The following is a 24168-nucleotide window of genomic DNA, read 5'->3' as shown; positions in this document are numbered from 1 at the left end:
GGAAATGAACGGATAACAGGAATAACAGGTAAAAAGATTACATATTATCTTCTCGGTGTATTCAAGAACATGAAATATTGACAGAAAATTTTTGCCAGATCGCTATATACTAAGGGTCAATCTTACAGCGCCCGGTTAGCAGCCGCTTAAGTTCTGTTCTCAAAATAGCGCGGTTGTACAAACATGTAATAACGCCCGGTCAGAATAAACCGGTGATTGTGGCAGGGTTATGGAAAGTATACGGAAAATAAGTACTGCAATGGCAGGAATAGTTACAGAATTACTGATGAAAAGATTGTTTGTTAGAATGAGGAGGGAAAAGAAAAGGTGACATCACACAAATTATATGGAAGAATATGACAATTCCAGATTTATGTAAAAATTTCGCATTACTACTTTTCGATCTCATGCTTGAGAAACTGGAGCATATGAATGAAAGTTTGAAATGTAAAACTATTTCCTAGCATAAAACCTTTTGTTTGGAGCAGGCCTAACAGGCATTTGATATTGGCACTTCATGAATCATATTTTGTCATGTTATTAATGTAAATGAGATACATAAACATGACCATTTGTGCCAAAGCAGTCTCGCTTATTTGGCGTGTGTTACAACTGCTGCAATATTAGTCAGGCCTATTTAGCTTTATCTAGCAGACAGTGACAAAGTATACGTAACCAAATCGAGAAACCACGCCAGTTTTGGGTTCTACTTGTATTAACAGCTTTTTCATTATTAAACGACCACATTTTGATTATTCATGCAGCAAAACGTTTGACAAACTTTGATGAGGTAGTAGATTCTTCTGTAGAAAAGAAAGCACGCCATGTAAAGCTGTAGCAAGATTAGAGAAAAAATGCTGGGATCTAAGAATTGAAGAAATGTGTACAGTCTTCCTTGTCTCTTGCCTTCACTGGTTTTATATTTCCTATATTTAATTTTATTTCACAAAAAAAGAGAAAAATTTTTGCTAATAGACAATAAAGAGTGCGAATTTCTGAAGAGTTCTTATTCTCCCGGGTACAAATAATCCCATCCTGTACTAATTGTGAGCTTTTTGAGGGAAGTAGGATGTCAAACCGTCCAACAGGGAGCGGGAGAGGCACCATGTGACATTTTAATGTCCACTGTGCTGAATGTAAGTTTGATGGCTTTCTTTACAAGGTATGCAAGTTTGAATTCCACAGAGCGAAATACAGCGACGTGCGAAACAAGAATGCTGTGTGAAGAGGTGTGGCACTGCACTTTAGCACACTTGAGACCAAATGAACATGCCTTACACTTCCTCAAATACAGGGTGTTACAAAAAGGTACGGCCAAACTTTCAGGAAACATTCCTCACACACAAATAAAGAAATGATGTTATGTGGACATGTGTCCGGAAACGCTTAATTCCCATGTTAGAGCTCATTTTAGTGTCGATTCACCGCCAGTTGGCCCAATTGAAGGAAGGTAATGTTGACTTCCGTGCTTGTGTTGACATGCGACAGACGTTCTATGAACGTTTGGGCAGGCATTGTTGGTGATGTCTTGATTGGGCCCCATATTCTTCCACGTACGCTCAATGAAGCACGTTATCATGATTTCATACGGGATACTCTACTTGTGCTGCTAGAACATGTGCCTTCACATGTACGACACAACATGTGGTTCATGCACGATGGAGCTCCTGCACATTTCAGTCGAAGTGTTCGTACGCTTCTCAGCAACAGATTCGGTGACCGATGGATTGGTAGAGGCGGACAAATTCCGTGGCTTCCGCGCTCTCCTGACCTCAACCCTCTTGACTTTCATTTATGGGGGCATTTGAAAGCTCTTGTCTACGCAACCCCGGTACCAAATGTAGAGACTCTTCGTGCTCGTATTGTGGACGGCGGTGATACAATACGCCATTCTCTAGGGCTGCATCAGCGCATCAGGGATTCCATGCGACGGAGGGCGGATGCATCTATCCTCGCTAACGGAGGACATTTTGAACATTTCCTGTAACAAATTGTTTGAAGTCACGCTAGTACGTTCTGTTTCTGTGTGTTTCCATTCCATGATTAATGTGATTTGAAGAGAAGTAATAAAATGAGCTCTAACATGGAAAGTAAGCGATTCCGGACCCATGTCCACATAACATACACTCCTGGAAATGGAAAAAAGAACACATTGACACCGGTGTGTCAGACCCACCATACTTGCTCCGGACACTGCGAGAGGGCTGTACAAGCAATGATCACACGCACGGCACAGCGGACACACCAGGAACCGCGGTGTTGCCCGTCGAATGGCGCTAGCTGCGCAGCATTTGTGCACCGCCGCCGTCAGTGTCGGCCAGTTTGCCGTGGCATACGGAGCTCCATCGCAGTCTTTAACACTGGACTTTGAGCGAGGGCGTATAGTGGGCATGCGGGAGGCCGGGTGGACGTACCGCTGAATTGCTCAACACGTGGGGCGTGAGGTCTCCACAGTACATCGATGTTGTCGCCAGTGGTCGGCGGAAGGTGCACGTGCCCGTCGACCTGGGACCGGACCGCAGCGGCGCACGGATGCACGCCAAGACCGTAGGATCCTACGCAGTGCCATAGGGGACCGCACCGCCACTTCCCAGCAAATTAGGGACACTGTTGCTCCTGGGGTATCGGCGAGGACCATTCGCAACCGTCTCCATGAAGCTGGGCTACGGTACCGCACACCGTTAGGCCGTCTTCCGCTCACGCCCCAACATCGTGCAGCCCGCCTCCAGTGGTGTCGCGACAGGCGTGAATGGAGGGACGAATGGAGACGTGTCGTCTTCAGCGATGAGAGTCGCTTCTGCCTTGGTGCCAATGATGGTCGTATGCGTGTTTGGCGCCATGCAGGTGAGCGCCACAATCAGGACTGCATACGACCGAGGCACACAGGGCCAACACCCGGCATCATGGTGTGGGGAGCGATCTCCTACACTGGCCGTACACCACTGGTGATCGTCGAGGGGACACTGAATAGTGCACGGTACATCCAAACCGTCATCGAACTCATCGTTCTACCATTCCTAGACCGGCAAGGGAACTTGCTGTTCCAACAGGACAATGCACGTCCGCATGTATCCCGTGCCACCCAACGTGCTCTAGAAGGTGTAAGTCAACTACCCTGGCCAGTAAGATCTCCGGATCTGTCCCCCATTGAGCATGTTTGGGACTGGATGAAGCGTCGTCTCACGCGGTCTGCACGTCCAGCACGAACGCTGGTCCAACTGAGGCGCCAGGTGGAAATGGCATGGCAAGCCGTTCCACAGGACTACATCCAGCATCTCTACGATCGTCTCCATGAGAGAATAGCAGCCTGCATTGCTGCGAAAGGTGGATATACACTGTACTAGTGCCGACATTGTGCATGCTCTGTTGCCTGTGCCTATGTGCCTGTGGTTCTGTCAGTGTGATCATGTGATGTATCTGACCCCAGGAATGTGTCAATAAAGTATCCCCTTCCTGGGACAATGAATTCACGGTGTTCTTATTTCAATTTCCAGGAGTGTATTTTCTTTCTTTGTGTGTGAGGAATGTTTCCTGAAAGTTTGGCCGTACCTTTTTGTAACACCCTGTATATATGTTTTAAATATCAAACTCTTCAAAAATATGTGCGGTACCAAATGAACATATTTTTGAAACATCGATTTTTCTTCAGTTTTTGACGTTCTATCTCAAACCCTCGAGGGGGTGGGGGATCGCTAGTATCATGTTTTTGCCCAGAGTCGGAAATATCGTAGATCCAGGGCTGGTTACACTCCAAATCTTGCTCCCTTCCTTCGCACTCACTCCACAGCAGGAGCAACTGTCTGGCCAGGGAGGAAGGAATCGGAAGAAGGTAGTCCCGTACGAAAAATTTGTTGTCAGTGAGTCATTTTATGGCACCTAACGGTAGTTCTACGGAGATGTATCGCTTCAAGCTCGCTAATTTGTGTCTATTGCGGCAAATTTATTTTCTAAGCTCATGAGAAATGACAATAAAATGAAACTTTGATTTATTTTATTTGTTTTTTTTTTTTTTTTAAATATATTGGCTATCGGGACGTGCCCATACAGCCATCTCAACAGTGGAATGTCATTTATGACGATACGAACAGGACAACACAACACCTAGTCTCCAAGCAGAGAAAACCTCTGACGCTGCCGTGAATCGAACAAGGGCCCCTTCTTCGCCGGCCTGTGTGGCCGAGCGGTTCTAGGCGCTTCAGTCTGGAACCGCGCTACCGCCACGGTCGCAGGTTCGAATCCTGCCTCGGGCATGGATGTGTGTGATGTCCTTAGGTTAGTTAGGTTTAAGTCGTTCTAAGTTCTAGGGGACTGATGACCTCAGATGTTAAGTCCCATAGTGCTCAGAGCCATTTGAACCATTTGCCAAGGGCCCCTTCGGTTAGCAATCCGCCGCATTGCCCGCTCAGGTACCAAGGCAGACATCTTTTAATTTTTGAAACTAAGGACATGGGGCAGCTAAGAACGAACATGATATTTGTTACGACTGATGCAAACTTATGATGAATGTAGTTTTTGGATGAAGTTTCAGTTGACATCTACTTGTATTTCGTGGCCGTTTTATTCACACGTTAAACATAAGAACACTGGATGTCAATGACTACTAGTTGCTCTGGTTTTCACTAAAGTATGAATGTCTCATACCACTTTCTGAGCACAAGGCAAGCTTATGAGGTTAATCACCTTGTCGATTAAGAAGCCCCTTCAACTGTATTTAATCTTCTTATTGTTAGATCACAACCGGTTTCGTGGGATTGGAAACCACATCCTCATCTTATTATATCTTTTTTTTTTGTCTCCTTTTCTGTTAACAAGTCACTTGCTTGATACACATTGTCCAGTTCTTTGGACTATTGTGCTACTTCGCTGTAAGCACCCCCTCCATTCTTTAAACTAGCTGCTCATCAGGTCTTTATATAGTTTTATGTGTATCTTCGTGTTACCAGGCAATTGCGGTGATGTAAGGTGTCTAGGCTCCGCCGACCGTTTTGGACTTGGACCTGTACATCAGACTGATTTTGACTCGTTGACGTACCATCATCTGGGGTTTATTAGTTTGAGCAGACACCGAATGTTGGGTTCCATGTTCCGGGCTACTTAGCTTTTATGACTTAGCTATGTGTGAATAATTTCCTCTGTTTTATATGTTTTTAAAGGTCCTTTAAAAAAATTTCATATTAGTGAGCATTTTAGTTTGTGTTACTCTTTCATGATTCATTGTTTTGCAGGTACCACCTATGGATGCCCTGTCTACAAGGTTAAAAAGTTGCCTGTGAGCGTCTGTGTACGGATTTCGTTCTGTTCTTGAGAAAAAGAAGTTGGTTACCCAAGTAAGTAAGTCCAGACATCGACGTAATCGTAGCAGTAAACTTGTAAAGGTGGAAATTTATGTTAAGGACAATTTATATACAAGTCTACGAGACATATTTTATTATCAAATTACCACGTAACTGCTTCTCACATTGTGGGAGCATAAGTTTTAACAATAGCTAGGTATTCTACACTGACATTGTGAGTTGACGTTGGCATGTCTGACCTTCGCTTTGGAGTTCATAACCTCGCCAACATGCTGCTTTTCATGGATCAGATGAGCTGTTCTCCACTTTAAGCACTACGCCGTAAGTATACATGCTTGTAAGGCTATGGGAAACCTAATGCAAGGTCTTTCCTCTGAAGGCAATGCAAAGTTTACCCGTGGGGTGGGATGTTCCCAAATGAACGGGTACAAAGGCACTGTTCACGAAAGTTAACGGAGAGACCGAGGAACCACCTCTAAAGAACGGTCGTTCACAGTTAATTTCGGTCGCAGTCGGTCTCATTCCCGGAATGGTAGTTCACCAGTTCTATTTCTTCCTTTCGTCGTTCCCGCCTCGCTCTCGTTCAACTGGTCTCATTCTTTTTCCTCATTCTATTTCCACCGCTCCTACAACTCGCATCGTGTTGGAAGGTGGCGTGGCCCTATCTGCAGTTCTGCGCATCCCCCAGCTTTAACACCTATAGTTCAATTCTTTTATCTTGGCGGCTTGCGCATAAATGTCGTATGTAATATTGAGAAATATTCCGCCTTTCGCGACTGTAGCAAAAGTTTTACTTACACTGGGCACGTTTGGCTTTATTTTAAAGCACTTCAGTCAATCAAAAGGAAGTAGACAAAATACATTAAACAAAACTGTGGACTTACAAAAACATTAGGACTTGAATATACCGTCTGTCAGTGAAGTGCTCAGAGCTATGTCAAATATAATTTTGTGTGTGGCACACACAAACAGCATTTATTTGCTAAAACACTGATGAGCCAACACAAACGTTGAATATTGTGCTACCGCAGCACAAAACTACGAAAGGTTACTTGGCAATGGAGGACACAAAATACAGTCCTCTTATGATGCTTCAAAAGAGAGAAACGCGTCTGGTCTAAATAAGTCGCTTATTACAGTTGCAGAAGAGGGATATATTTCAATACCATTGGTAAAACTGCGACTGTGGAACAAAAACAAGAAATAGAACATGAATACCATTGTGTATGTGCCATATCTTTCACCGATGGAAGTGCTTTAAAATAAAGCCAAACGCGCCGTGTGTATATAAAACTTTTATTACAGTCGCGAAAGACGGAATATTTCTCAATATTACATACGACACCTATGTGGTTCTTAAATTAAATGAGATATTGTTATACAGTAAATATTATATGAAATTTAGGTATCTTGTCCACATTTCATTCTCAACATTGTGGCAACTAAAATCGACCATACGGAAAGTATACGCTATGGACTTTTACCTCTGCAAACTCTTCAAACTCTTCAAAATTTCGTGCAATAGTTTACTACATTTAATGCTGCACATCAAAACAAAATTAAGTCATTTATGGGGGGAAGGTATCAGGCAAGAAGACGTGTAAAAATCAAATTTTTTGGCCAAATAGTTTTTGTGAAATCGAATGATAAGTGTGTCAAAGCAGTGGGAACACCATGTGTCTGCACAGGCGAGAAGTGCACTGATGACAAAATCGCGCACAGCGCGAAATGCGGGGAGCACGTGTCTGCAGCAGCGAAAAAGTTAATGAAGAGGCAAAGCACTAGAAATTTCATTCAAACGAATAAAATTCGTGAAGTAAGGCACTCCAATATTGTTTTTAAATAAAGAAAATATTAAGCACCACACAAGGTTTGAACTCATAACCTTTCACTTGGCAGCCCAACACCTTAACCCTTCCGCTACCTTGGCTCATTGAACAGTGTAACTCTATAAGGACTCTTAACACCTGACACAACTACTTATAAACACTTGGTATGACTATGAATTACTCACGCTTCGTAGAAGTACAATAGGAAATAAACAATTACCGCTGTTCTTTATTGCGAAAAAGCAGTTCGTGAGATTGAAACAAACATCTTTCCTTGCTATCGCCTGAATTAGGATTCTTTTTGCTTGTTTGGTTTAATTAATTAATAGAATATGAAGCAATTGGTATAAAGAATGCTTTTTCCAAACTTTCTGTAAAGGAAAGTCTGCTATCAAGACATTGCTTTTGTTCTATTACTTTATTTATGACTGAACGTTTCTAAAACTGAAGGCACTCGTCCGTGCTCTGCACTGCTGTCGAGATCTGGCAACGTCGTTCTCTGTTCATTGGCTGACTGTGTTTTGTGACGTCAGATGCGCAGAACGAACCTAAACTCGGCCGCCAAGATATATGACGCGCACTTTTTTTTTTTAGTAGCCAAGAGGATTCATTCTCCATCCGAGCGGCTAGCCGCGAGGTACAAACTGGACTGCGAGAATCTCTCTCCCACATAGTGCGGTGTTGCCGTGTTTTGCGACAGTGCAGTTTCACTCACAAAGAGACCGAACTATTCACTGAGATGTCGATGTTACTTCTTGTAGCAGTATAGATGTGAATGTGTATCTTTATACGTTTTAGTGTGATTTAAAAATGAAAATGTCTTGTGACAGCAATAAATATGAAGTTCCTCACAAGCAACTTTAATTAAGTTGCATACCTACGGAGCATCGTCTTAGTGTGCGACTGGTTTTGTGTTTTCCTGTCAGAAAGATCACGGTATGTAGTGATCGACGGAAAAATTCGAGTAAAATAGAAGTGATATCTGGCTTTTGCAAAGAAGTGCTATAGGCGCTCCCCTGTTCCTGATGTAATAAATGATTCAGGAGACAATCTAAGCAGTCCTCTTAGACTGTTTGCAGATGATGCTGTGATTTACCGTCTTAAAAAGTCATAAGAGTTTAAAACTACTTAGACAAGATATCTCTATGGTGAGAAAAGTGGCGGTTGACTCTAATTAATGAAAAGTCGTCCACATTAGTACTGATAGGAATCCGCTAAATTCTGTTTACAGAATACACACGATTCTAAAGGGTGTGAATTCAACTAAATACTTAGGAATTACAATTACGAATAACTTAAAATGCAACATCACATGGATAACGTTGTGTGGAAAGCAAACCATAGAATGCGATTTATTGGCAGAACACTTAGAAAATGCAACAGGTATGCTTTTCCACCCTCTTCTGGAGTATCGCCGTTAGGTGTGGGATCCATAGCAGATAGAATTGATCGAAAAAGTTCAAAGAAGGGCAGCTCGTTTTGTATTTTCGCGAAACAGAGGAGAGACTGCCACGGATATGGTACGCGAATTGGGATGGCATTCATCAAAACAAAGACGTTTTTCGTTGTAGCAGGATTTTCTCATGAAATTTCAGTCTCCAACTTTCTCCTCAGCGTGTGAAAATACTTTGCAGGCGCCCACCTACATAGGGACGAATGTTCATCATAATACAGTAAGAGAAATTAAAGCTCGCAAGGAAAGATAAGTGTTCGTGTTTCCTGCGCGCTGTTCGAGAGGGGAACGGTAGAGAAATAGCTTCAAGGTGGTTCTTTGAACGCTCTGCCATGCACTTAATTGTGAATTGCAGAATAATCGTGTAGATGTAGATGCTTCACAAGCAGTCGAGGAGGTTTGTGTCCCGCATTTATAACATCTTCAAATGTGAATCTGAAAGGGATATTTCTGCTTTTGACATTTTGAAGACTCATGAACGAACTGCAGAAACGCATGTCGACAAGAGAACTGTACAGAGAATAGTATGCAAAAGTGTCGGAGCTGTAGAAAAATCGGGAAAATTTGTTATCGTGTCGCCTGAAAATCATCGAAATCGCAAGAAACCTATAGCACAAATAGATGGTCTTGACGTTTTAAAGCTCTCCGAGTTTGAAATGTATATAAGAAGGGATACCCAACATCACAAAAACTCGTTACAATTATGCCTGATCAGATTGGCTTCAAAGGTAGCGCTTAGTCGATGTTAATAAATTTAAAGTACATTGGTTTTAAATATGTTAAGAGGAGAGTTTTCAGCTGAAAGAACTGACATAGAAGCAGCACAAAGCACGTCTGTTAGGAGGAGGTAGTTCTAAGTGTACTACACTGATGAAACATGGGTGAATTAGAATCATTCCATGAATACCTACTGGTAAATTAGTGATGGTACTTGAAGTTTTAAAGTTCCATTAGGAAAAAGTTCTGCAAGGTTCGCAGGAGAGCTTCTGTAAAGTTTGGAAGGTAGGAGACGAGGTACTGGCAGAAGTAAAGCTTTGAGTACCGGGCGTGAGTCGTGCTTCGGTAGCTCAGTTGGTAGAGCACTTGCCCGCGAAAGGCAAAGGTTGCGAGTTCGAGTCTCGGTCGGGCACACAGTTTTAATCTGCTAGGAAGTTTCATATCAGCGCACACTCCGCTGCAGAGTGAAAATCTCATTCTGGAAACATCCCCCAGGCTGTGGCTAAGCCATGTCTCTGAAATATCCTTTGTTTCAGGAGTGCTAGTTCTGCAAGGTTCGCAGGAGAGCTTCTGTAAAGTTTGGAAGGTAGGAGACGAGGTACTGGCAGAAGTAAAGCTGTGAGTACCGGGCGTGACTCGTGCTTCGGTAGCTCAGTTGGTAGAGCACTTGCCCGCGAAAGGCAAAGGTCCAGAGTTCGAGTCTCGGTCGGGCACACAGTTTTAATCTGCCTGGAAGTTTCAATTTTTGCCAAGTCGGTCATTGTACGGTAATTACCGAGCCAGTTATCATTCAGCTGTTATAGAGAAATGACCAAGTACGAGCGCCAGGAAAGGGGATATTGTGCTCTGGCTGAAAAATAAAAATATTCCGGACAATATAAGCCGGACTCGTGCTGAACTCCTGCAGCTCAATGATTTATAAGTCACGCGACAGAATGTACGAATTTGACTTTCTTGCATGTGAATGTGGCCACACAGTTTTGCGTTTATCCCTATATTACTGTCAGTATAATTCGATAGAATTAATTTGCAGTCATGGACTGTGCGGCTGGTCCCGGCAGAGGTTCGAGTCCTCCCTTGGGCATGGGTGTGTGTGTTTGTCCTTAGGATAATTTAGGTTAAGTAGTGTGTAAGCTTAGGGACTGATGACCTTAGCAGTTAAGTCCCATAAGATTTCACACACATTTGAATTAATTTGCGCACAGTTTACAAGCTATGTGGAGGAAAAAAAAAAAAAAAAACATTCAAGATAACAGGCACCGAAAGGCTTGTGCATGAAGCAATAGACAGCATTTCCGTTCAGCGTGGCGCTGAAAAGTTTCAAAAATAAGACTTTCACACGGAGGTGAAGATGGATAAAAGTCTTGAACTTATCATCCTAAATTTACAATCACATGGTTCGGACATGGACTCAGATGGCAGATGGTATTACGATGTAGAATTTTGAAATAAAGTAAAGTAATGATCTTCCTGGTTTTAAAGACTCATGGTTTAAAAACGTTTTTGTCAATTGCATACATTGTACATCAGAACTTACTAGCTTTTATTGATTAGGAATATGTAGCCTGTGAAATATCCAGACTATAATGTTCAACACATTGTCCAAGTAAAAGTTAAGCTTTTAACAGCCCGTTGTAGTACTTGCGAGAATGCGGCTGTATAAATTCGTCAAAATCTCCAGTATTTCTACACGTAAACCCCTGTCATTTTCATGTCACGAAATGGAAAATGCCTCAAAATGAAAGGGAGGGTTACCTGTCGAGATATCAGTCGTTTTCGACGATATCGATTAGCCTTCCGTCGAGTTATTCACAGAAGATGGTTAATCGTTAGCTTGTTCACTGGATCATAAATGCGTTCTCCCACTGTAATGTCAAATGAGTTAGTGTCAACTCATAATGGCTGTTGACACCGAAAAATATGATAACATATTAACAGTTTGTACGATAGTCTTTTGTACTAGTGTCTGCTGCCAGTAATTATTTTTTATGCATAGAGTTTTACGTTGAACAGCAGTGAAACACACGTACATATGCGTATTATACACAGTTAAAAATTATATGGAGTAGAAGCAGTTGTCAAACAAATATAATGATTTTGGTTTGAGTTTGAAGTTTATTTTGTTGTGTATTACATTTTTACTTAAAATACAGTCCAAATCTCGATAAATGACAGTTATTGCAACTATTTTCGATGATCTTGTGCCGGCCGGAGTGGCCGCGCGGTTAAAGGCGCTCCAGTCTGGAACCGCACGACCGCTACGGTCGCAGGTTCGAATCCTGCCTTGGGCATGGATGGGTGTGATGTCCTTAGGTTAGTTAGGTTTAAGTAGTTCTAAGTTCTAGGGGACTTATGACCACAGCAGTTGAGTCCCATAGTGCTCAGAGCCATTTGAACCATTTTTTTTGATGATCTTGTCGTTAGACAATTGTCGTTTTGAGAAAAATTGTTCTTGACGTCTTCACAAAGTTGTATGAGCTGTTCTCGCCCTCCGACGTCACACAGACAATTGTGGTGGAGCAGCAGTAGACACAGCCTGAAGGCTCACAAGTAAGTTTTCTCTCATGTAGACAATGATCGAAAACGGTTATAAAGTGTATTATTCCCTCATAGATTTGAACGTGTAACACGATGTACCGAAGTCAAATGAACATGACTGTTGTCTGCAGCAACAAGTTCGTCATCACGGACTTCGTTTGCCCGCTCTCTGCCGCCACGCACGTGCAAGTCTTATCCCTTCCAAGCCTCCCTATCGCTCCGCCTGTATGTGTGGAAGCGCCGTCCTACTTGAAACGGGATATAGTTCAGTATTAAGTTGTTGTTCTTTCTTTTTTTTCCCACTGTGCTCGCCTGTTCTCATTCTATTCAAACTGTTCCGGATACCTCTACTTCTGGTATTTTGTATATTCAGTTCAGCATCTACAACCGGTGATTTATAACTTTCTTATAGTTATGTAACTGACATAAAAATTAAGCTGCATGCCATATATATAATTTTCTCAGGCAGCAAATAATAATCCGCCTATCTCCCTGTCATTCTGGTCAACTGTAGAACACATATCACAAGCAAGTTTTTATTTATTCGCAGATATTTTTTAGATTTCGTCTGCTTCATTTAATGATTGATTTTTAAGCTAACTTTTAATCTTTTTTTAAAAAAACGTAATGAAGAAAGTTTACGTAGAAGTAGTGATTTTCGCATTTCTTCCAAAAATAAAACATGACACTTAGGGAAGATCTTATTTTTCGACTTCGCTTTTTCTTTGTCCTGCTACCTAGTTTGGTTTCTTTCAGCTCAGTAGGAAAAGGGGAACAGGTGCCTCTACTTTTGGAAAATTGTAGAATGTTATATAATTGGGTATTTACTTTTTATCTAAATAAATATTCTTCAGAAGTAGTTTTTTAAGTGACGATTGTATTACTTTCAACTTCATTATTAATACTATATTGTTGCATTAACTCTAATAATACAACCTATAGATTCACTATTTTCTAAGAGATTGAGCTAGTACGACAAGAAAATAAAATTATCTCTTAAAAATATTCTTGGATAAGGTATCTCTTTTCTGCCATGCAACTTGATGGGGATACTCAGACACAACTTGAAGTATATATAGCTTCTCTTCCTCATTTTTTTTTAAATTATTTATTACAGTGTTTCGTGACCTTGACGCCTGTGTCAGTTGGATAATTTACAACTTTTAGTTTTGTAGCTAGGTGCAGAGCACTGACGTCTCCATTGTCATGCCATTGCGACGACTCTGTCTCAATAAACCTGTGCCTCAAAGCAAATCTATACTCTCAATACTCTCATGTTATTATAAACGAACTGTTCAATCCCATTATTCATAATTTTTGGAATTTTATCGATTTCTACTTCAATCTTTACGTATTTTCGTCGTTGGTTCTGCTTCACTCTTCATAGTTTTCATTTTTGGTTCATAAAATGAAGGTGACAGAACAGAGGACAGGAACTCTAATGATTTTTCGGTTTTTGAAAAGCCACACTTGAGATATAACTATCGACGACTTGATTTTAAAGAATTCTGAAATCCAAATACGATGGTTTGGCATCTGAACCGGCACAGGACCATGCTTCGACATGCATAGTGGTAAGGACAATACAAGTATAACAAATAACTATCTGTTCTTCTTCTCGGAATTCAACTTCATCACGGAACATAAACTTTTTCAATGCATAAATGACCTTGCGTGACGGATCACCTTATAGCACAGAAAGATACTCCATGAGATGGTTCTTCGAGAAGACGTGAACAGTCAATCAGGAAACAGTCAATATAATCCTCAAAAATATCTTATGCCTGTAAAATAAGTACGAGAGACCTTTTTCCAAAATGTTTTCAATCAAAACACACGATCCTCCAAAAGTGGTAGTATTTTATGCTGTTATGACGGAAACTAATGATTTAACTAAGAAGTCATTCAGCATGAGTTACATAGACAACTTTTCCCTTCCCTTTCCCATAGTAAGTTAAACGACCGAAATATTCGTAAAATTATCAGCATTGAACTAGTAGTGAATTTTTTCTTTTATTTTGAAGTATGAAATGGAAATGAAGTCCCATGCTTCTTTACAGAGCGTAGGGGAACGATGCGGGAGACCCGCACCGCCTTACTAGGCAAGGTCCTAATGGAGGTGGTTTGCCGTTGCCTTCCTCTGACCGTAATGGGGATGAATGATGATGACGAAGACGACACAACAACACCTAGTCATCTCGAGGCAGGAAAAATCCCTGACCCCGCCGGGAATCGAACCCGGGACCCCGTACTCAGGAAGCGAGAACGCTACCACGAGACCACAAGGGGCGGACATTTTGAAGTATATTTGCCTATAAAATTTATGTACATTGACTGACTGCCTATAAAATTTATGTACATTGACTGACATACTACTTTTCCACATAGTCACCAAACACATTGAAGCACTTATCATAGCGGTGGACAAGCTGTGAAAGACCTTCGTCGTAAAATTCTGCTGCCTGAGATTAGATTAGATTAGATTAATACTTGTTCCATAGATCATGAATATGACACTTCGTAATGATGTGGAACGTGTGAGACTTCAGCCAGTGAGTCACGCCCGCCTGGAGTTCCGCGTTGTCATCAAAGCACTGCGTTGCAAGCCAGTTCTTCATCTTGGGAAACAAGTGGAAGTCGCTCGGTGCAAGATTGAGGCTGTAGGGCGGCTGAGGGAAAATTTCGCATTTGAATGAATTAAGGAGTTCTTTAGTGCGGTTTGCCATGTGAGGTTGGGCGTTGTCGTGCAAAAACAAAATTTGACAGTACCAGGCAGAATTTATGGTTACTCCACGTTCGAGAAAATCAATAAGAAGCACACCTTTCCTAGCCCAAAACAATGTCACCATCAACTTCCTTGCTGACAAGGTTTGCAAACATTTTCGTGGTTTTTGGGGGGACCTTGTGTGCCCCCACTCCATGGACTGTAATTTTGTCTCTCAATTGACGTGTTTCACCCAAGTCTCGTTACCGGTTACGATTCGATCCAGTAGTGAATCACCATGTTTGTGGCAGGCCTCCAGAAATGTCAACGTTGTCCCCATTCACTGTTCTTTATGGTGCTCTGTAAGCATTTTGGGCACCCATTGTGCACAAAATTTGTGGTAGCCAGCTTTTGAGTGACAATTTCAAACAACAAAGTCTGTAAAACTTGTAGAAAGGAAACCAAAAGCTCCGTTATTGTGAAGCGACGGTTTTCACGAATCGTTTCATCAACTTTAGCGACAAGATCGTCAGTCACAATGCTCGGGCGTCCACTCTCCTCTTCATCATGAACATTGGTTCGGCCATTTTTAAACCGAACGCACCATTTCCGGACGGAACATTCACTCATAACGTTGTTTCCATACACTTCGCACAGTTCACGATAAATTTCTATAGCTTTATGTTTTTTGCCAACAAAAATCGTATCACAGACCGTACCTCACAACTGGCGGGATTTTCGATTGCAGCGCGTATTTCAAATTCGAATATCGAAAAAACTAGACTTGCAGAGACGTTTCCGCTGTCACTGATGGATGCCAACTGAGCTGCCACGCACATCCATACCAAAATATACGCGATCGGCGCGTGCCTAGCGGCGTCAGACGGAAACGTTCCCTACTTTCTAAATAGCCCTCGTTTTTCAATAATTATGCGTGGTGTGAGAGCAGTAGCATCGTAGTTTTACGTCATGCAGTGTCTAACTTTCTGTGAGGGACAATGGATCGAGATATGTTAATGTCAGTTTAGCACCTGACACAGACCTCGAAGTCTTGGTAGAAAAACAAAATATATGGCAGTGTACAAAGCTGCAGTCATACACTGCCTGGATATGTTATAGGAGAAAAAACAATGTGTCAGACAACAACACAGGGACCCTCTCTTGCAACCCTGGATATGTTATAGGAGAAAAAACAATGTGTCAGACAACAACACAGGGACCCTCTCTTGCAACTGATAGTGTATGGGATGTGGTCCTCCTACAGTACGGGTGATGAAACCTTACACTGGTCTGTGGAAGCGACTTCAATCACTGGCCACCTTTTCCAATGGACCAACACATGTGGCTTTTATGGATTACCACATATGGTCAATGTCAACACATAGATAGTATTTGTTTTCGATATATCGGAAGATAGAGGTGTGGTAAAATCTGATCAATTTCTCTACAGGTTGACGTCAGCGAAGATTTTATAGTTCATAGTTTTTCTCTGTTGGATGGTACAAAATAACGAGGATAGAGAGAATGCTTGGTTGACAGACATGCATGCAGTTTCAGAGATCCAGATGTTCTTCAGACTGCAGTATCTATATGTTGTTTGGAGACACACCGCAGTGCAGTACCTAATCCTTGTTCTTCTTCCACTTCCTGTAACGGCGTTTACTGTTATGCCTGCTACCTCGTGTTGCAGGAGAAAGCTTCATTTGGCGCTGGTCTTACACATTGTACACAGTTGGCAGAGCAATGACAGCATGTTACTATTTTCACCGAGTGATCAAAACACGCTAACGTCACATTAACTCAGCTCACCCTGTTTCTCCACAGAATGCAGAAGGCTTTAGATATAGCACTCTCCGACTTCCCGACTTCTGTTCAGTTCCAACTTAAACTGGAACGATCACATGGACAAAGCTGCAGGGAGGGTGGGGCTGAGAACGAGGGACAGTTACAAGATGCAGAGGGACTGTCTAAAAATGTACGCTGGAGTTTTGTTGTATGGGCTCGTTAGCAGACAGGTTTGAAAAAGGTGACTCGTTTTGAAATATGAGAGTGTCACAAATATGATTCACCAGTGACAGTAATCATTAAAAGACGTCTCTATACGATCGAATGCAAGTAATCATTGAATGGATAGACTTCATTCGAAATCGCAGACAGAATTTCGACCAGTAGCGTAACACTATCAGCGACTCTTGTATGTGTCTGTAGAACCAAAACTGCTTTTTATCCAGGGTGACCGTCACATAGACATTGCGATCGTGCTTTTAATAGCGTGGTCCTTACGCGAAATGTATGTTTACAGCAGCAGAATCCTTCTTTGGTTCGGTTCTCAATAGTGTTCCCTGAAAAGAACATCGTCTTCCCTCCAGGGATTCCCATTTCAGCTACCTGGTGAGTGTATACTGGCTGGTGGAAAAAAAAATTACTCGCCATGCAAAGTGACTCTCATGATCTAAGTGATTAATTAGCCTATCCATTTAATATCAACGACATCCTACCTGGTGGGTGGGAGCATTGGCTCGTGTACCATGTATATGATTCTGGCGTAGGAGCAGTAATCAAGTATTTTTTTCTTTGTGGTGATATATTAACGAAATTTCGGTCTTTCACTTACACAGGAAGAGATGTCCATCGTAATAATATCAGATGCATTACCGAATTTATGAAGTAATACGTAGTATAAACCTGATATTTACATCTGTGCTGTTACCTTAAGAGACTTTGTATGTGGTGAAGCATTTGGTTACTGTAAGACAGTTTGAAAGGGAGGAGGCGTCCTGAAACAGTAGATCTTAGCACTCTGTCATGAACCAAAAATAAGTTTGATATTCTAGTCCTGTGTCTAACGATATTAAGCTGATTAGAAGAGATTTTTTTTTACCTGATGAGAGAGTACTTAGAGGAAATATAGCCTTTGCCGTACTGTTACAGGATTTTCACAACAAGAAACGATACTTTAGTAATGTAAAAAGGCTCGTATGTCTTGATTTCTTCTGCCTTGTATAAATGGGAGAATTCTGCATTTCACGTGAGAAATTCACGGTGTATGGCGAACATATTGCTGTCTTGGATTGCGTAAAGTGGATTTGGCTAATTTGGGTGGGTCTGTGTCGAGGTGGAATTAGAACTAACGTATATATCTGAGGTGCAGCTGTTTGTTTCACAGCACACGGCAGCTGGCGGCATTTGGTTTGCTGTGCACCGCGGCTATTGCCAGAAGTGGTCACAAGACTTTGACGACCAGAAGTTGCGGATTAGCTCAGCCTGTGACAGGCTGTGAGAGGTGGCATGAGCCCCCTCTCACATTTCTATCTTACACAGAGTAATTCGATTTTCCTCTCTAATTGCATGTGGTGAAAAGTTGCTATTCCTTCACACGCGGACTTCCCATGCAGCGTCTCTCGTCACCCGGATGGTCCGGTGAGAGGCGGTTTCCGCATGAGCTTGAAAGTGTTAAGCCGACAGGTGTGAGGAAGTCGAGTGGATGCTTTCCAGACGCCGACATTGTCATAAGAGTGGTAGTAACACGCCCACAGGGGCCTGAAGGAGCGGCTGGGCTAGAGATTCCGTTACTTCGCAGAAACTTAGTGAAAACACTTTCTGGCGGGCTACCAGCGAGGCGTGGGAATGACTTGTGTTCCCAGGCAGTCTTGACGGGCAAATTCCCGCGTTTTCTGCAAAATCGTAACTGTGATTGGCTTGCTCAGGGCATAGCTCCGTGACGTAGCAAAATCGGCCCAGAAATTGGCGCCAAGAATCTCCATTGGCGGAATGGTAGTGCTTCGCCAATAGAGTGGAATTTTCCGTCGGTTTTCGAGTTGCTGATTGGAACGTATAACCACGGCCACTGTCGTGGGGGCGGGAATGTTCTGTGTTCGGCTTGTACGGGTGCTCTTGAGAGAGTCGGCTCTCGCCTTTCGGTCGGAGTAGGTTACAAGACTGCGCTCTCGCTGCTCTGGACAGCCTGCCTTCCGTTGGCTGTCTAATATACTTTTATTTAATTGTAACTGTTTGACGAAGTTGCTGAAGTTTCGACTTTAACGTAACTTTCCGAGTGCAGTTGGCAATTAAGCGTTCTGTGTACAGGCGGCCTAAGTTGTCTGTCTTGATCAGTTTTGGCTAAAGATGACTGTATTGGAGTTACTGTGTGACTTCGCTTGTTAAAATGAATCACTGTACCGTCAGTGATTGTGTGGCGGGCCTTCTTCGTCTCCCTCAGAGGCGCATTTCTATTGCTACGAAGTCTTTAGTCTGGAACAACCAGACCAGGATAATTTGCTTCGACCTATACTCGCGACATTATCACCACCACGACGGGACGTTGAAGCAACCAGCCATCGCCTTCGGTACGCCAGATCGTGTTCTTGCAGTTAAGAAGACAGTTTGCTAATGTATGTCCGCAGCACCGGCAGATTAGGGAATTTTGCTAGGTAATAATCAGAGCTCAGCAGAGCGCGCCTGTTTTTCTTTTCGAACTTTGTTCTGTCCTGGGTGTTCATTGTCTGAGTTCTCGCTACTGTAGCAGCAATTAATGTTGGGTTGGCTGGGTGTTGCTCTTAATATTTGAGTTGCAAGGTTCAAATGGCTCTGAGCACTATGGGAGTTAACATCTTAGGTCATCAGTCCCTAGAACTTAGAACTACTTAAACCTAACTAACCTAAGGACATCACACACATCCATGCCCGAGGCAGGATTCGAACCTGCGACCGTAGCAGTCCTGCGGTTCCGGACTGCAGCGCCTAGAACTGTACGGCCACCGCGGCCGGCTGAGTTGCAAGGAATTGGCTCCACATACCACTTCGTCATAAATGTCACAATCTAGTTTATGGACAACTTCATCTTCACAGCATTTATTTGACTATCCAATTTGATGTATTGTAATTGTTTCATGTGTTTCGTTTATTATTTTGAGTTTAGTCATAATAAATCAAATTGTTATTTTGGACAGAACTTTCATTCTGTTAATCGGTAGAGCAACCCTTTCGTTTCTCACTACGTTAATGAAACTTTCCTTTACTTAATTAATTTCTATTAAATTAAATTATTGCTGGTGCCAAACTCTCTTCTACTCTACTTGCAGGGTCGATTACAGTCAGTTCGTGTTTCTTCTTAATCCATGTGCAACAGCAAAAGTCGGAGTTAAAAAAGGGGGGTGGGGGCTTAGAGCATCATTTCCATATGAAGATTCTAGAAGAATGTAATGTTAAATACACTGCTAGCCCCAGCACCTCGCAGCTATTAGGTACAAAGAATGCGCCAACCTGTCTTATCTTGCACATGGCAATGATGGGTAGCAGAGTGAGCAGTGTGCTGGGTGATTGGGAATAGAAGCATGTGTGTGTTGCATGAGAGAAGATTCAAAATGACAGGTGTTTGCTCTAGATGTATTAATAACGTACGAATTCCTGCATCTCCAGTCATCTTGAGATGTCCTCCATGGCAGAGGGCCATGCGCTCTGGTATACACGCGTGTCCTCAACTGTGGCTGCAGTTGCGGTGGTAGTTATCACTAGTCTCTGAGCATTGACGACAGCGGCGCACTTTGTGTGAACATCAGGACAAGAGTGTGCAGGATGTGTGTGTGTCCCAGTGGTCTCTAACATCTAGCCATGACAACTACTGCTATGGAGTGGATCATGGTTTCAGTGTGTCATGTTTGGTGCTTCTCAATACATTTTAGTATACTCTGTCTTGCAGAGGTAGTTATTGTGATTGTCTCTATTCCATCATGTGGTAGGCCCTTCCTCCTTTCGAATGTAGTGGAGAGAACCGATTTAGGAATTTTATAGTGCTTTAAAAAGTGAATCGCCACGTCAAATACCCAACTGGTAGTTATCTGTGACATCTAGTCATAACAGCTTATTACATCGGGTTGCATTGCGGCTTAAGTGCGTCGTATTCAGTGCTTCGCAATATGTTGCAGTGGACCCTGTCTTGCAGTGGTACTTGTTGTTGTTGTTGTTGTTGTTGTCGTTGTCGTCTCTATCCTATCATTCAGTAGGCCTTTCTCCTCCTTCTGAATGCAGTGGAGAGAACCAGCGAAGGATTATATAGTGCTTTAGAAATCCAATCACAACATCAAATTGGTGATTGATCAATTTATTGTTTCCAATAGTGGTATTACGAGCACACTTCTGTCCTGCCCCTCCATAGATTCTCACCAAATGGCCACTCAGCTGAGTCTTTTTCCCGCCAATTTCCAGGTGGGGAGGGGAGAGGAGTTCCCAGAGGGGAGGGGTTAATTAATTGATCAATTTAATTAATCAGTCAACCAAATTGATATCAAAAGTGTGTTCGTATTGGCGAGGGGAGTTCCCAGAGGGGCGAGGGAGGAGGAGAGGGTGAGGTGGGGGTTTCTTGGAAAACCACTTCACTGAACAATAGGTTAAAAACTTTTCAAGTAAAAGGACTGATTATCCTACAGAACAATAAATTAAGGACCTTTCAATCAAAAGAGAACAATAGGTATGCCTCTGAATGTATGCTTCCTCATGAAGTAGGTAAGCTGCACTAACAAATTATGCTGATACCCGCTTTGTCCCACTGCTGGTGATAATGAGCAAATAACAAACTCTGATCACGAGAAGGCAGAAGGCTGATAGCTTAAAGGAAATTCAGCATTGGTAAAGAGCAAATTATGAGAAAGAAATGACTTGATTGGCAAATACGAGGTATGTCCACAAAGTAAGATCCCTTTGGTTATATAAAACAAACGTGTACAGATACAGAAAAAATATTTATTGTAAAAAAAATCTACATCTGTTAAACTATTTTTCTATATAACTTCCGAAATTTTGTCGGCACTTGTCATAGCGTGGCACAAGTTTGTGTACGCCTTCTTTATAGAATGTTGCCGCCTGTGTATTCAACCATGTGATAACATGTTCTTTCAGCTCATTATCATCGTTGAAGTGTTGACCAAGGACAGATTTTAGGTGTAAGAAGAGATGAAAGTCGCTAGGAGCGAGGTCCAGGCTGTACAGTGAAACACGTATGTAACATAGCAGCGATGGCGAGGCATTGTAGCATCTGTGACCAGAGAGTATGCGCTTGACCGCGCGAGTGTTGCGAGCGGTTCTCAGTCAGTCGTTGCAGTCGTTGCGAGTCTGTAGCTCTGTCTAGTTGAGCGCAGTACTCTGTCAGTAGTCGTCGCGAGCAGTAGTCTGTTCAGTGGCGTGCAGTACGCCAGTAGTCGTCATGCAGAGCGGTCGGTCAGTGGTAGCAGTCCAGTGGGATTGCGTGATGTGGTCTGGCGACAACATTGGTCAAGATGCTGAATGAGGTATACTATTAATTAAGATAATCATCGGATAATGTAAAGTTTAATTATTGTAACTAATTTTCAACAAGTGCCCCCAATAATAACTTTGATTTCAAAAGCAATTTTACATAAAATTTTCATTTAATTGAAGTAACTATTTCGTTTCACTTCCCCTAAACAAAAGTTTCAGTTTTCAATTAGATTACAAAAAAAAAGGGAATATTATTATTTGCAATGCAGTTCCTCCAAGCGGTGCGCAACAACAAGAGCAGAAATTTGACTAGGTGTTGCAATGAGGTAAGAATTTAATTTTGATTTTTGCACAGGGCCAAAGACCGATATTTCGGTTTAATTCAATAATAATCATTATCACTGAATGGACCTTAATTTTTTTATGAAGAACTTATACTTGAGTCAGATTGCGATTCTCACTTTTATTGTCATTAAATTTAATTGCAGGGAGGTTACGTTTGGCTCCCATTCATTTATTATTTCTGTCGTTAAAATTTCAGTGGAGAGGTTACACTTAGCGCTATGTCCATTGGCATTCATAAATAATATTGTCATTCATTATAAATTACGGTGGGGAGGTTACACTTGGCGACACCCAGTCCAGGATCGTATTTCGTTGAGAGTCTTTTGAACAACAGTCAGATATCTGCTCTTATTTGCTTAGATATAATTAGGATTTAGCGCCACGCTTTTAATAATATTGTGACTTTCTTTCTACAGGTCAACGGCAATTCGTTGCTCTGTTGTATTTGTGTTGCTTTTGCATTGTGCTTATTTATTTTGTGAAAAATTGTGACTATTGTAAAAATGCCGCGAAAGACTGTGAATAGTGTATCGCGAGGTATTATGAATGAAATTACCGACCCAAACAACTTTACCGATAGGACATGTGACACGCAGTGTAATGATGACAATCCTGCGTTCACTAACAATCAGTGCATTCCAACCACTAATGATGACTTTCACCTTAATGATGAACAAACGAACTCAATTGTCTCGTCTGTTAACTTGACGACAATTGATGACGCGGAGCGGTCTATAGTAATGAGCGCTGCCGAGCTTAACATACCCGATTTAGAAAATCCAAGTAATGTACAGACAAATTTTTCGAATGAAAATGGTCAGTGTAGTGAAAGTACGACGGATTTATTTAATTCCGAAATAATGTCTGACAGTGTACATCCGACTGACAAACGTTTTTCTAAATCTGAGAATAACCAAATGGTTACAGTAAGCGAGAGAGTTCCAGATCCACCACTAAACAGCACAGAGAGTATAAACGCTAACTTTGGCTTTGAACAAATTATGGCAAGATTGCTCAAACAACAATTTAGTGAACAGAATGAAAATTTCAGACAACTTAGGGAAGATAACAAACACTTAAATGAGAAACTAGACAATAATGACGAAAATCTCAAACAACTTAATAAAAAATTAGACGACAATTCCAGACAGCTTAGTGAACAAATTAGAGACGTTGCCGCGCAGTGCCATGACACTAAGGAACAGTTGCGCGTGGAAATTGAGGCTTATTCAAAAAAAAATAGCGAAGAAATTAAGTCTGTTGCGCGGGAATTAAGAGAAATGCAAACAGCCGCAACAGACACACTCAGAGACGAAATTAGCAGAGTCGCTAAACAATGCTCTGAAAAAGCTGCACAATTACGGGACGAGTTTAAAGTAATGACGGTAGAACTTTCGCGCACAACGGACGCAAAGATAGACGCGAAATTCGAACAGCAGAACACTCAGATTAACGAGCGCTTTAATCAGCACATACAGAACAGTGATACGCGTTTCCGCAAATTTATTCAAGATCAAAACAAAGTAAAACGACAAGTCATGGAAACAATCACTGCACAAAGACAAGAGGACAAACGTAAAATATTCGCGAAAGCGAAGACGTATGTAGACAATAATATTACTACAGTGTCCGACAAAATTAATACCATAGAACAGTTGAACGCGGAATTACGGGATGAAATTTCTGATCTTAAATCAAAAACAGATACACACACAGTAAATATTCAAACAGTGACAGACAGATTCGAACAATTAGATCTAACACAGGAGTGCGATGTCATCAATGCTGATGTTAAAAAACTGAGCGAAACTACGCGCAAGTTGCAAAAACAGATTAATGCGTCTGATTCTAGAACCGATGATCAGGTTAAAATACTGACTGAAAAATGTGATGAATTGGCCAGTCGTATTGATGTTATCGGAAATACTAATGACAATAAATCAGACGATACTGCACCGATTTCAATTAACCAAACACCTGAATTTCAAAATTTACAGCAGACAATTAATGAGATCGATTCATCTAACAACACGTTACGTAGGAAGTTGTCAAATT

At 41.9% G+C, this 24168-nt stretch overlaps 1 protein-coding gene across 6 annotated transcripts in view; it reads left to right on the top strand.

Annotated features, from left to right (window-relative positions):
• LOC126470515 (constitutive coactivator of peroxisome proliferator-activated receptor gamma-like) overlaps window positions 1-24168 on the top strand; it is a 750708-nt gene that overhangs the window by 120962 nt on the left and 605578 nt on the right. For 5 of the 6 annotated variants that reach the window (XR_007586225.1, XR_007586227.1, XR_007586224.1 and 2 more), the window contains one exon: window positions 5226-5327. The gene's annotated coding sequence lies outside the window, so the exon portion shown is untranslated. Of the gene's footprint in view, window positions 1-5225; window positions 5332-24168 lie in introns of all 6 variants that reach the window. The other variant, XM_050098426.1, reaches the window with a different exon arrangement.

This window comes from Schistocerca serialis, chromosome 3, assembly GCF_023864345.2.
Source record: "Schistocerca serialis cubense isolate TAMUIC-IGC-003099 chromosome 3, iqSchSeri2.2, whole genome shotgun sequence".
NCBI classification, from domain to species: domain Eukaryota; kingdom Metazoa; phylum Arthropoda; class Insecta; order Orthoptera; family Acrididae; genus Schistocerca; species Schistocerca serialis.
This window is presented reverse-complemented; position numbering and strand designations above follow the sequence as displayed.